The sequence below is a fragment of the Pongo pygmaeus genome, chromosome 1, assembly GCF_028885625.2.
Source record: "Pongo pygmaeus isolate AG05252 chromosome 1, NHGRI_mPonPyg2-v2.0_pri, whole genome shotgun sequence".
NCBI classification, from domain to species: domain Eukaryota; kingdom Metazoa; phylum Chordata; class Mammalia; order Primates; family Hominidae; genus Pongo; species Pongo pygmaeus.
The window spans coordinates 163003147-163018005 of NC_072373.2; the positions used below are offsets into that span (position 1 = coordinate 163003147).

General features: G+C 39.7%; 1 protein-coding gene and 1 pseudogene across 2 annotated transcripts in view; both read right to left on the bottom strand.

Moving 5' to 3' along the window:
• IL23R (interleukin 23 receptor) overlaps window positions 1-14859 on the bottom strand; it is a 141885-nt gene that overhangs the window by 23581 nt on the left and 103445 nt on the right. The gene's annotated exons all lie outside the window — the stretch shown is intronic.
• On the bottom strand, window positions 8571-12888 carry LOC129034117 (dnaJ homolog subfamily B member 6-like; annotated as a pseudogene).

Here is a 14859-nt window from a genome sequence, read left to right on the forward strand (position 1 = left end):
AATGTCCCTGTCTGACAGCTTTGAGGAGAGCAGTGGTTCTCCCAGGATGCAGCTGGAGATCTGAGAACGGGCTGACTGCCTCCTCAAGTGGGTCCCTGACCCCTGACCCCCGAGCAGCCTAACTGGGAGGCACCCCCCAGCAGGGGCAGACTGATACCTCACACGGCCGGCCAGGTACTCCAACAGACCTGCAGCTGAGGGTCCTGTCTGTTAGAAGGAAAACTAACAGAAAGGACATCCACACCAAAAACCCATCTGTACATCACCATCATCAAAGACCAAAAGTAGATAAAACCACAAAGATGGGGAAAAAACAGAGCAGAAAAACTGGAAACTCTAAAAAGCAGAGTACCTCTCCTCCTCCAAAGGAACGCAGTTCCTCACCAGCAACGGAACAAAGCTGGACGGAGAATGACTTTGACGAGCTGAGAGAAGAAGGCTTCAGATGATCAAATTACTCCGAGCTACCGGAGGATATTCAAACCAAAGGCAAAGAAGTTGAAAAGTTTGAAAAAAATTTAGAAGAATGTATAACTAGAATAACCAATACAGAGAAGTGCTTAAAGGAGCTGATGGAGCTGAAAACCAAGGCTCGAGAATTATGTGAAGAATGCAGAAGCCTCAGGAGCCGATGCGATCAAATGGAAGAAAGGGTATCAGCCCTGGAAGATGAAATGAATGAAATAAAGCAAGAAGGGAAGTTTAGAAAAAAAAGAATAAAAAGAAATGAGCAAAGCCTCCAAGAAATGTGGGACTATGTGAAAAGACCAAATCTACGTCTGATTGGTGTACCTGAAAGTGATGGGGAGAATGGAAACAAGTTGGAAAACACTCTGCAGGATATTATCCAGGAGAACTTCCCCAATCTAGCAAGGCAGGCCAACATTCAGATTCAGGAAATACAGAGAACGCCACAAAGATACTCCTCGAGAAGAGCAACTCCAAGACACATAATTGTCAGATTCACCAAAGTTGAAATGAAGGAAAAAATGTTAAGGGCAGCCAGAGAGAAAGGTCGGGTTACCATCAAAGGAAAGCCCATCAGACTAACAGTGGATCTCTCGGCAGAAACCCTACAAGCCAGAAGAGAGTGGAAGCCAATATTCAACATTCTTAAAGAAAAGAATTTTCAACCCAGAATTTCATATCCAGCCAAACTAAGCTTCATAAGTGAAGGAGAAATAAAATACTTTACAGACAAGCAAATGCTGAGAGATTTTGTCACCACCAGGCCTGCCTTACAAGAGCTCCTGAAGGAAGCACTAAACATGGAAAGGCACAACCGGTACCAGCCACTGCAAAATCATACCGAAATGTAAAGACCATCGAGACTAGGAAGAGACTGCATCAACTAACGAGCAAAATAACCAGCTAACATCATAATGACAGGATCAGATTCACACATAACAATATTAACTTTAAATGTAAATGGACTAAATGCTCCAATTAAAAGACACAGACTGGCAAATTGGATAAAGACTCAAGACCCATCAGTGTGCTGTATTCAGGAAACCCATCTCACGTGCAGAGACACACATAGGCTCAGAATAAAAGGATGGAGGAAGATCTACCAAGCAAATGGAAAACAAAAAAAGGCAGGGGTTGCAATCCTAGTGTCTGATAAAACAGACTTTAAACCAACAAAGATCAAAAGAGACAAAGAAGGCCATTACATAATGGTAAAGGGATTAATTCAACAAGAAGAGCTAACTATCCTAAATATATATGCACCCAATACAGGAGCACCCAGATTCATAAAGCAAGTCCTGAGTGACCTACAAAGAGACTTAGACTCCCACACATTAATAATGGGAGACTTTAACACCCCACTGTCAACATTAGACAGATCAATGAGACAGAAAGTCAACAAGGATACCCAGGAATTGAACTCAGCTCTGCACCAAGCGGACCTAATAGACATCTACAGAACTCTCCACCCCAAATCAACAGAATATACATTTTTTTCAGCACCACACCACACCTATTCCAAAATTGACCATATACTTGCAAGTAAAGCTCTCCTCAATAAATGTAAAATAACAGAAATTATAACAAACTATCTCTCAGATCACAGTGCAATCAAGCTAGAACTCAGGATTAAGAATCTCACTCAAAACCACTCAACTACGTGGAAACTGAACAACCTGCTCCTGAATGACTACTGAGTACATAACGAAATGAAGGCAGAAATAAAGATGTTCTTTGAAACCAACGAGAACCAAGACACAACATACCAGAATCTCTGGGATGCATTCAAAGCAGTGTGTGGAGGGAAATTTATAGCACTAAATGCCCACAAGAGAAATCAGGAAAGATCCAAAATTGACACCCTAACATCACAATTAAAAGAACTAAAAAAGCAAGAGCAAACACATTCACAAGCTAGCAGAAGGCAAGAAAAAACTAAAATCAGAGCAGAACTGAAGGAAATAGAGACACAAAATGCCCTTCAAAAAATAAATGAATCCAGGAGCTGGTTTTTTGAAAGGATCAACAAAATTGATAGACCGCTAGCAAGATTAATAAAGAAAAAAAGAGAGAAGAATCAAATAGATGCAATAAAAAATGATAAAGGGGATATCACCACTGATCCCACAGAAATACAAACTATCATCAGAGAATATTACAAACACCTCTACGCAAATAAACTAGAAAATCTAGAAGAAATGGATAAATTCCTCAACACATACACCCTCCCAAGACTAAACCAGGAAGAATTTGAATCTCTGACTAGACCAATAACAGGAGCTGAAATTGTGGCAATAATCAATAGCTTACCAACCAAAAAAAGTCCAGGACCAGATGGGTTCACAGCCGAATTCTACCAGAGGTACAAGGAGGAGATGGTACCATTCCCTCTGAAACTATTCCAATCAATAGAAAAAGAGGGAATCCTCCCTAACTCATTTTATGAGGCCAGCATCATCCTGATACCAAAGCCTGGCAGAGACACAACAAAAAAAGATAATTTTAGACCAATATCCTTGATGAACATTGATGCAAAAATCCTCAATAAAATACTGGCAAACAGAATCCAGCAGCACATCAAAAAGCTTATCCACCATGATCAAGTGGGCTTCATCCCTGGGATGCAAGGCTGGTTCAATATACGCAAATCAATAAATGTAATCCAGCATATAAACAGAACCAAAGACAAAAACCACATGATTATCTCAATAGATGCAGAAAAGGCCTTTGACAAAATTCAACAATGCTTCATGCTAAAAACTCTCAATAAATTAGGTATTGATGGGATGTATCTCAAAATAATAAGAGCTATTTATGACAAACCCACAGCCAATATCATACTGAATGGGCAAAAACTGGAAGCATTCCCTTTGAAAACTGGCACAAGACAGGGATGCCCTCTCTCACCACTTCTATTCAACATAGTGTTGGAAGTTCTGGCCAGGGCAATTAGGCAAGAGAAGGAAATCAAGGGTATTCAATTAGGAAAAAAGGAAGTCAAATTGTCCCTGTTTGCAGATGACATGATAGTATATCTAGAAAACCCCATTGTCTCAGCCCAAAATCTCCTTAAGCTGATAAGCAACTTCAGCAAAGTCTCAGGATACAAAATCAATGTACAAAAATCACAAGCATTCTTATACATCAATAACAGACAAACAGAGAGCCAAATCATGAGTGAACTCCCATTCACAATTGCTTCAAAGAGAATAAAATACCTAGGAATCCAACTTACTAGGGATGTGAAGGACCTCTTCAAGGAGAACTACAAACCACTGCTCAAGGAAATAAAAGAGGATACAAACAAATAGAAGAACATTCCATGCTCATGGGTAGGAAGAATCAATATCTTGAAAATGGCCATCCTTCCCAAGGTAATTTACAGATTCAATGCCATCCCCATCAAGTTACCAATGACTTTCTTCACAGAATTGGAAAAAACTACTTTAAAGTTCATATGGAACCAAAAAAGAGCCCGCATCACCAAGTCAATCCTAAGCCAAAAGAACAAAGCTGGAGGCATCACACTACCTGACTTCAAACTATACTACAAGGCTACAGTAACCAAAACAGCATGGTACTGGTACCAAAACAGAGATATAGATCAATGGAACAGAACAGAGCCGTCAGAAATAATGCCACATATCTACAACTATCTGATCTTTGACAAACCTGAGAAAAACAAGGAATGGGGAAAGGATTCCCTATTTAATAAATGGTGCTGGGAAAACTGGCTAGCCATATGTAGAAAGCTGAAACTGGATCCCTTCCTTACACCTTATACAAAAATCAATTCAAGATGGATTAAAGACTTAAATGTTAGACCTAAAACCATAAAAACCCTAGAAGAAAACCTAGGCATTACCATTCAGGACATAGGCATGGGCAAGGACTTCATGTCTAAAACACCAAAAGCAATGGCAACAAAAGCCAAAATTGACAAATGGGATCTAATTAAACTAAAGAGCTTCTGCACAGCAAAGGAAACTACCATCAGAGTGAACAGGCAACCTACGAAATGGGAGAAAATTTTCGCAACCTACTCATCTGACAAAGGGCTAATATCCAGAATCTACAATGAACTCCAACAAATTTACAAGAAAAAACAAACAACCCCATCAAAAAGTGGGCGAAGGACATGAACAGACACTTGTCAAAAGAAGACATTTATGCAGCCAAAAAACACATGAAAAAATGCTCACCATCACTGGCCATCAGAGAAATGCAAATCAAAACCACAATGAGATACCATCTCACACCAGTTAGAATGGCAATCATTAAAAAGTCAGGAAACAGCAGGTGCTGGAGAGGATGTGGAGAAATAGGAACACTTTTACACTGTTGGTGGGACTGTAAACTAGTTCAACCCTTGTGGAAGTCAGTGTGGCGATTCCTCAGGGATCTAGAACTAGAAATTCCATTTGACCCAGCCATCCCATTACTGGGTATATACCCAAAGTACTATAAATCATGCTGCTATAAAGACACATGCACACGTATGTTTATTGCAGCATTATTCACAATAGCAAAGACTTGGAACCAACCCAAATGTCCAACAATGATAGACTGGATTAAGAAAATGTGGCACATATACACCATGGAATACTATGCAGCCATAAAAAATGATGAGTTCATGTCCTTTGTAGGGACATGGATGAAATTGGAAATCATCATTCTCAGTAAACTATCGCAAGAACAAAAAACCAAACACCGCATATTCTCACTCATAGGTGGGAATTGAACAATGAGAACACATGGACACAGGAAGGGGAACATCACACTTCGGGGACTGTTGTGGGGTGGGGGGAGGGGGGAGGGATAGCATTGGGAGATATACCTAATGCTAGATGACGAGTTGGTGGGTGCAGCGCACCAGCATGGCACATGTATACATATGTAACTTACCTGCACGTTGTGCACATGTACCATAGAGCCTAAAGTATAATAATAATAATAATAATAATAATAATAATAATAATAAAGAAAAAAACATAAAAAGAGAAACAAGAAAAAAATAAAAATCTATCCTTGGACCGTTTAGTTTCATTTAAGTTCACTGGAGTCAGGTTTTCTGTTTTTTGGTACTAAAAGAGCCCTGATGGATAAACCCCTTCTGTTCACATTTGCCTAAGATGACTCTCAGAGATAGAGAGATATGTTTTGCTGTAAGGGTGTGCACACATCAGTAGATGAACTTGTTGCTCGAATTATCCAGTTTGGTTGTTAAGTTGCAGAAATTCACAGGATAATTACCAAATTTCCACTTTGTTTTGCTTTGGATACTAGTCCTTGATTAAAAATATTTTCTATTTGTATGTGTTTTTCTGCTGTTTTAATACATAGAATTCAATTGTAGGTACTCATGGAGGACCAATCGATTCCCATGTGTAATAACATGTCTCCTTCTGGAATGTAACTTTCCTAGGCTGTTCACTGAGCCAACAATGCTAAGAATAAATATTCACATAAGGAATATATGCCTAAAAGCATAGCGCTAACAAAGTCCTCCCTCCCTCATATGTCCATTTTCTCCTTTAATTGTAGCTTATGTGCCATTATCTCAAGGAAATGATTAACCAACCTTATCTTTAATACCACATCAGAGTCCTCTTTCCCTCAAAGCATTCCAAACCATGTTTTATTTCCCTCTGACTATACTGTAGGTAGCTCAATGCCCTGAGTAAAGAATTTTCTCAGTACATGCTTGTTGAATTCTGTTAAATCTATACACACTCACAAGCAGGGTAAAGGCTATAAAGTATTTTAAGGTTACAAATCTAACTTGATTATAGATCATTAGCAGTGGAAGACACTAAGAGTCATTAGCTGAACCCACCCTTACCGTAGATCAATCTCTCACTCTCTCAAGAAGAAAAAATATTATAGATGTAACTACAGCCCACTCTACTCCTTCCTTCTTCCTCCCTTTCTGCCAAGAGGTAAGCTCTAAGGTGATGTTGGCATATATCAATCTGATGTATGTTTTTGTACTTTTATGATGTATGTTAGTGTCTGAAAATTTACATAAATTGAATCATATTTAATGTATTTTCAGCGTGCTTTTTTTCATTCGATGTTACATTTTTTAGTTTACCCACATGGATCAACATGGCTGTGCCCTAGGACACACCTGCACGTGAGCACAGGGAACCATGAATACAGCCGTTCACTGCAGCACTGCTCATAACAGGGAAGAAATAGAAACCACACAGTTTAGAGGAATGAGTGAGCTATTTGTTTCTATAATGGAATGCCAATCCACAGTTAAAACAAATAACTTTTGTATTTTACAGAAGAGGGGTGTGGTCCCGAGAAATTATGTGAAATGACAAATGTCACTCAGATGGATAATGGGAAATCTGAACCCAAAACCAGGACTCCTGAGTCTAAGCCTAGTGGTCTTTCTAATGAACCTTATCTTTTGTAATAATTTAAACTTCCAGAAAAACTGTGAAAACAATACATACAAAGAATTCTCCTATACTTTTTACCAGATTAGCTATTTTTAACATTTTGCCACATTTTCTTTTCTTTTAAATAGAGACAAAGTCTTGCTATATTGACCAGGCCGGTCTTGAACTCCTGTCCTCAAGCGATCCTCCCATCTCCGCCTCCCCAAGTGCTGGGATTACAGGCATGAGCTACCATGCCTGACCACGTTTGTTTTATTCTCTCTCTCATTCTCTCTGTTTAGAGATATAATTTTTTCCCTAAACCATCCAAGAGAGGTTGCTTGAATATATAATGGCCCTTTTGCTGTAATACTTGAGTGTGTTTTCATATTAATAAAAATATGCTTCAAAATATCCATAGCAGAGATATCAAATGCAGAAAATTTCATATTGATACAGAATTTCTTTTTATAATCTATAATCCATATTAAAATTTTGTTGAATGCCTCAATAGTATCCCTGAGAGAGAATCTCCCATCACATTCACCCTCAGCATAGGAATCAGTCCTGGATTATGCATTGTGTTCAGTGGTCAAATCTAGTTTTTATTTGTTTATTTATTTGCACCAAACACATTTGCATTTATTTTCTTTTTTAAAAAAGCAAATGACGGCCGGGCGCGGTGGCTCACGCCTGTAATCCCAGCACTTTGGGAGGCCGAGGTGGGCGGATCACCAGGTCAGGAGATAGAGACCATCCTGGCTAACACAGTGAAACCCTGTCTCTACTAAAAATACAAAAAATTAGCTGGTCAAGGTGGCAGGCGCCTGCAGTCCCAGGTACTCCAGAGGCTGAGGCAGGAGAATGGCATGAACCTGGGGGGCGGAGCCTGCAGTGAGCCGAGATGGCGCCACTGCACTCCAGCCTGGGTGACAGCGAGACTCCATCTCAAAAAAAAAAAAAAAAAAAAAAAAAGCAAATGACAAAGACCCAATTTACCAGCTTTACTTTTTTAAACCTAAGCTTAACATCACATATTTAAACAATTGTCAAGACTTACTAAGTTGCCAGGATTCAGGCTCAGCTAGAAAACACCCTTAATTTATATTAAACCAGAAATGTATTACCATTAATGCATTAATATCTTTTACTACTACCTACTGAAAAAAAAATGAATTTAGTTCTGTAGAAGATTCACCCTGGCAATGTTGACCTCACAGCAGGCCAACACTATGTGGCTCACATTTCAGACACAATGGAAAAGCAGATCCATGCTGGTGTTAGTGCGCAATCTTGTCCTACACTAAAGAGTCAAGGCTCACCTTGGAGTACATTTAATAAAAAGGCAAAAAGCATACAGATATTTACAATAATATATATTTTTTTGAGACAGAGTCTTGCTCTGTCGCCTAGGCTGGAGTGCAATGGTGTGATCTTGGCTCACTGCAATCTCCGCCTCCCGGGTTCAAGCAATTCTTCTGCCTCCGCCTCCCAAGTAGCTGGGATTATAGGCACCTGCCACCACACCTGGCTAATTTTTTGTATTTTTAGTAGAGACGGAGTTTCGCCATGTTGGCCAGGCTGGTTTTGAACTCCTGACCTCACTTGATCTGCCCGCCTCGGCCTCCCAAAGTGCTGGGATTACAGGTGTAAGCCACTGCACCTGGCCTACAATAATTTTAAAGACAAAAAAAAAAAAAAATGGTCCTATTATGGGTCCCAACAATAAACTCAAAAGCCTGTGAGAAATAGAGGTTCCGATTAGCTGTTTATGAATACTTTAGGTGCTATTATTCTGAAAGGCAAGTTCCCTTGAAATCTACAAAAAAAAAGTTTCTGTTAATTCTCAGATGGTTCTTGTTATAGTTTAACATTTCTGTTAAGTGGGTGCCTTGAATTACTTGTTATCCAAGTGCAGCAGCTGCTCCTTAACATTCATTGTTAAAGACACTAACTGGCCGTCTTCTTCAACTTCTACTCTTCCTTGACCATTCTTGATAATTCTCTTTATTGTGATTTTTCTGCCATTAACCTTTTTAGTAGAAGTGTTATCGATTTGAAGTTGCCCATCCCACTACCAACAAATGATGTGGAAGAAAATGAAGTGAGGCCCCTGTGACCTAGTGACACAAATGAAGTATTAATAAATCCTATATCAAAACAAGAAAATCCACTTCTAAAAGATGGAAATCCACTGAATGTGGAGAAAAACTACCCTGACCCTTGGCTTCTGCTTCCACGGGGACCCCTTTGATTCTGAAACAAGTCCTCAAAAGAGTTCTTCAAAGAAGTCAAATGAAAATGGGTCCCTTCCACCAAAAAATTCCCTGAAGACATCATCTGGGTTACAGAATGTGAAGCCAAACTCAAAAGGACTGTCAAAACGACTTCTACCTCCTCCTCCACCATTTAATCCTTCTTTGCCATATTTGTCATAGACGTCCCGTTTTTTAGCATCTGACAACACCTCACACACCTCAGCTACTTGTTTGAATTTTCTCTCTGCTTTTTATTCTCAGGATTTCCATCTGGTTGCCACTTCAGTGCCAGTTTCTGGTGTGCCTTTTTAATATCCTCGGGTGAGGCCTCTCTCCACACTCCTAGAATTTCATAGTAATCCACCATGATTTTGTTTGTTTGAGACAGAGTCTCGTTCTGTCACCCAGGCTGGAGTGCAGTAGCACCATCTTGGCTCACTGCAACCTTGCATCTGGGGTTCAAGACATTCTCCTGTCTCAGCCTCCTGAGTAGCTGGGATTACAGGCCTGTGCCACTATGCCCAGCTAATTTTTATATTTTTGGTAGAGATGGGGTTTCAGCACGTTGGCCAGGCTGGTCTTGAACTCCTGACCTCAGGTGTTCCACTTGCCTCGACCTCCCAAAATGCTGGGATTATAGGCATGAGCCGCCATGCCCAGCCTAACCCATCATGCTTTAAGAGATTGCTGGAACAGGTCTGAGGATGGAGGCGGCTTACGGCAGATGGGAGGCAGGGGCAGCGGCCAGGATCTCCTCCTGGCTCTGGCACTGCTGCGCTGGTGGTGGTGACTACTTATGCTTTCCTCTCAAGCCTAGTTTTTTTTTTTTTTTTTTTAAATTATTTATTTTTTATTTTTTAAATTTTTTAAATTTTACTTTAAGTTCTGGGATACATGTGTAGAACGTGCAGGTTTGTTATATAGGTATACATGTGCCACAGTGGTTTACTGCACCTATCAACCTATGCTCTCCCTCCCCTTGTCCCTGACCCCCTGACAGGCCTCGGTGTGTGGTGTTCCCCTTCCTGTGTCCATGTGTTCTCATTGTTCAACTTCCACTTATGAGTGAGAACATGCAGTGTTTGGTTTTCTGTTCCTGCATTAGTTTGCTGAGAATGATGGCTTCCAGCTTCATCCATGTCCCTGCAAAGGACATTAGCTCATTCTTTTTAATGGCTGCATGGTATTACATGGCGTATATGTGCCACATTTTCTTTATCCAGTCTATAATTGATGGGTATTTGTGTTGGTTCCAAGTCTTTGCTATTGTAAATAGGGTTGCAATAAACATACATGTGCATGTGTCTTTATAGTAGAATGATTTATAATCCTTTAGGTATATACCCAGTAATGGGATTGCTGGGTCAAATGGTATTCTGGTTCTAGATCCTTGAGGAATCACCACACTGTCTTCCACAATGGTTGAACTAATTTACACTCCCACCAACAGTGTAAAAGCGTTCCTATTTCTCCACAGCCTCACCAGCATCTCTTGTTTCCTGACTTTTTAATGATCACCACTCTAACTGGCATGAGATGGTATCTCATTGTGGTTTTGATTTGTGTTTCTCTAATGACCAGTGATGATGAGCTTCTTTTCATATGTTTGTTGGCTGCATAAATGTCTTCTTTTGCAAAGTGTCTGTTCATATCCTTCACCCACTTTTTGATGGGGTTGTTTGTTTTTTTCTTGTAAATTTGTTTAAGTTCCTTGTAGATTCTGGATATTAGACCTTTGTCAGATGGGTAGCTTGCAAAAATTTTCTCCCATTCTGTAGGTTGCCTGTTCACTCTGATGATAGTTTTTTTGCTGTGCAGAAGCTCTTTAGTTTGATTAGATTCCATTTGTCAATGTCGGCTTTTTTTGCCATTGTTTTTGGTGTTTTCATCATGAAGTCTTTGCACATGCCTATGTCCCGAATGATATTGCCTAGGTTTTCTTCTAGGGTTTTTATGCTTTTGAGTTTTACATTTAAGTCTTTAATCCATCTTGAGTTAATTTTTGTATAAGGTGTAAGGAAGGGATCCAGTTTCAGTTTTCTGCATATGGCTAGCCAGTTTTCCCAGCACCATTTATTAAACAGGGAGTCCTTTCCCCATTGCTTTTTTTGTCAGGTTTGTCAAAGATCAGATGATTGTAGATGTGTGGTGTTATTTCTGAGGTCTCTGTTCTGTTCCATTGGTCTATGTATCTGTTTTGGTACCAGTACCATGCTGTTTTGGTTACTGTAGCCTTGTAGTATAGTTTGAAGTCAGGTACCGTGATGGCTCCAGCTTTGTTCTTTTTGCTTATGATTGTCTTGGCTATTCAGGCTCTTTTTTGGTTCCATATGAAATTTAAAGTAGCTTTTTCTAATTCTGTGAAGAAAGTCACTGGTAGCTTGATGGGAATAGCATTGAATCTATAAATTACTTTGGGCAGTATGGCCATTTTCACGATATTGATTCTTCCTATCCACGAGCATGGAATGTTTTTCCATTTGTTTGTGTCCTCTCTGATTTCCCTGAGCAATGGTTTGTAGTTCTTGAAGAGGTCCTTCATGTCCCTTGTAAATCATATTCCCACATATTTTATTGGCTTTGTAGCAATTGTGAATGGAAGTTCACTCATGATTTGGCTCTCTGCTTGTCTATCGTTGGTGTATAGGAATGCTTGTGATTTTTGCACATTGATTTTGTATCCTGAGAGTTTGCTGAAGTTGCTTATCAGCGTAAAGAGTTTTTGGGCTGAGCTGATGGGGTTTTCTAAATATACAATCATATCGTCTGCAGTCAGAGACAAGCTGACTTCCTCTCTTCCTATTTGAACACCCTTTATTTCTTTCTCTTGCCTAATTGCCCTGGCCAGAACTTCCAATACTATGTTTAATAGGAGTGGAGAGAGAGGGCATCCTTGTCTTGTGCCAGTTTAAAGGGAATGATTTCAGCTTTTGCCCATTCATTATGATATTGGCTATGGGTTTGTCATAAATAGCTCTTATCATCTTCTCAAGCCTGGTTTTTAAACAATTTATTACTGCTGAATCTCAGCATGTTTCACAGATACGTCTTTCGTAATTCGTCTATTACACGCACCTGCTGACCTTAATATACTCTTGAGTACAACTGCTGTATTCTTGGGATTATACACGTTATTTCTTACCACCAAGAAGGAGCCTCTAGTCTTTCACAACAATTTAAAGACACAAGTTAAATACCAGTCCCCATCCCTTGAGGAATTCATAGTACAGCACAGACACATAGGGTGCGAGTGAGGTGAATACATTCAAAACCAGCTCCACCACTTATGACCTAAGTGGTGCTGGGCAAGAAAAAGCATCTCTCTGACTCAATTTCCTCAGTGTAAAATGGTGATAATAATATCTACCTCACAGGTTGTTTGGAAGATTAAGTTAAATAATGTGTGGGAAGACCCCAATATGAATTCATCGCAGATACATTTTCTTTGTGCACTTGAGATTTAGTTTCTGTCGAGTTTGTGTGTTCGTGGTTATGACACCCCTAAAGGCTATTCACAGCAGGAGATGTGGGAGCTGACACTTAAGTCATTTCTTCCCCAGTTTATGACAAGGTTACCTGGTTTCCACTCAAACACAGATAAAGGTGCTTTCTCTTTTACATGCTACACCACATCAAACTTAGTATCGTGCAAAAGAGTTTTGCTTACACAGTCATAGAAAAGGAAATTTGCATCAGTTTGCTTGAACATTTCGGTTAGCCATACTTTACTCACATTCTGAAACTCAGTCATGTAATTCAGAGGGGTTTTTCTCTTCTTAGATGATTTGCAGTATATTTATCCAGGAATAATTGCTGAGATGCAAAGATGACAATTATAAGCAATTATACAAGTAAAAGTATTAGAATTTTAGTTCTACTTTAGACTTCCAAATAGGATGCACAATGAGTTGATAAGGCAATCTAGTGGTTCTTCACAGGTTTCTAATATTTAGGGTGTTTTCTTCAAGCTAAATTGCATTTATTGCCAATTCTTCCATCTGCCATTGCAAAGAGGGTGATGTAGGGAGGAATTGTCAGGATAGCAAGAGGTTTAACTCCAGTAACAATTTACTGAAAATAACATCAAATATTTATTTCCACTGTAGTACCTACCCAATTTCAGATAATTTAGTGTACAAGATAAAACAAACACCATTAGTTGTTGCTAATCATTATTAAAAGAAAATAACGTGAGTTCTAAAAGCCTAAAAATACAAAGCTTTTTTTCTTTTCTTTTTCTTTTTTCTTTTTTTAATTTTGGAGAGTTGTATTAGCTAGGGTTCTCAATTGAAAATAATAGAAGCCCAACTCTAAGTAGCTAAGGAAGAAAGAAGGCTGTATTATAAAGTTTCTCATGGGTCATGAGTCATGAATATGATTGAACCTTATTAACAATTAGAGCAAGGGATTCTAATGCGTTCAGGGTTCTCATTTCATCTCTCCTCTGTCCTTTTCTGTGGATTGTTTATTATTCTTCTTATTCTGCATCTATGGGCCATCTTCCTTTCATTCTGGCCACATGGAGAGAAACAAGACTGACAGCTTCTGAACTTGCCACCTAACACTCTGTCACTGGAAGGAGTCTGTCTCTTTCGCAGGCCTAATTGCAAAATTCCTAGGGAAAGCCTTTGATTGGCCCAGCTTGGATCAGGTGTATACTTCACACCAATCAACTGCTGCTAGCTAATCAGAGTGATACTGAAGCAACATGTGGACAGGAGGAAAAGAGCAGGTCCTAGAAGATGAAAACTGGCAAGACAATAGATGACCGCTGTTACGGACAGAATTGTGTACCCCAGAATCCATATGTTGAAGCCTCAAGTCCCAATGTGACTGTATTTGGTGATAGGGCCTTAAGGGAAGTAACTAAGATAAGGGCGGGGACCTAATTCGATAGGATCAATGTCCTTATACAAAGAGAATGAGACAGCAGAAATATTTCTCTCTCCTTCTCTCTGCATGAGCCTAAGGGAAGGCTATATGACATGGTAAAGAAGATGGTCATCCACAAGCCAGAAAGAGAGGTCTCACCAGACACCAACCCTGCCAGCACCTTAAACTTAGACTCCTAGCCTCCAAAACTGTGAGAAAATAAATTTATATTGTTTAAGACAACCAGTCTGTGGTATTTTGTTATGGCAGCCTGAGCAGACTACTATAACCACCATAGGCATGTACTCCATCCATTCTCTGAAAAAATAATTTCTGATTACCTATTACATCCATTAGGATCAATTCAATTACAAATAGCAGAACCTGCAAGAACAGTGATATTAGAACATTACTCTCAGGTAAAAGAAGTTAAGGAAAGTGATCCAAGGCAGCTCCTCAAAATCATCAGAGATGTGGGCTTTTCTGTCTTCTGCTCACCGTACTCAGCACACAACTTCTATCTTCCAGGTCACCTTATTGTCTCAGATAGGGGCTGGAGCTCTAGATGTCATGCTCACTTCCCAGTCAGCAGGAAGGAGGAAGAGGGAGGAAAATATTCTCCATTTGTCTGTCACCGCTGTTTAATAAGACAGCTTGGAAATCCCTCTAACAGTTTCTGTGTATATCTCATTGGACAGAATTCAGTCACATGACCACACCTAGCTGCAAGGAAGGCTAGAAATGTATCTTTTTACTGAGAGAACTGCTATCATCAATGACATAGGGGTTCTGTTAGGAAGTAAGAATTTGAGAACGGAAGTTGAACAGACCATTAGCAGGCTCTGCCACAGTTACTATGAGCCAGACAC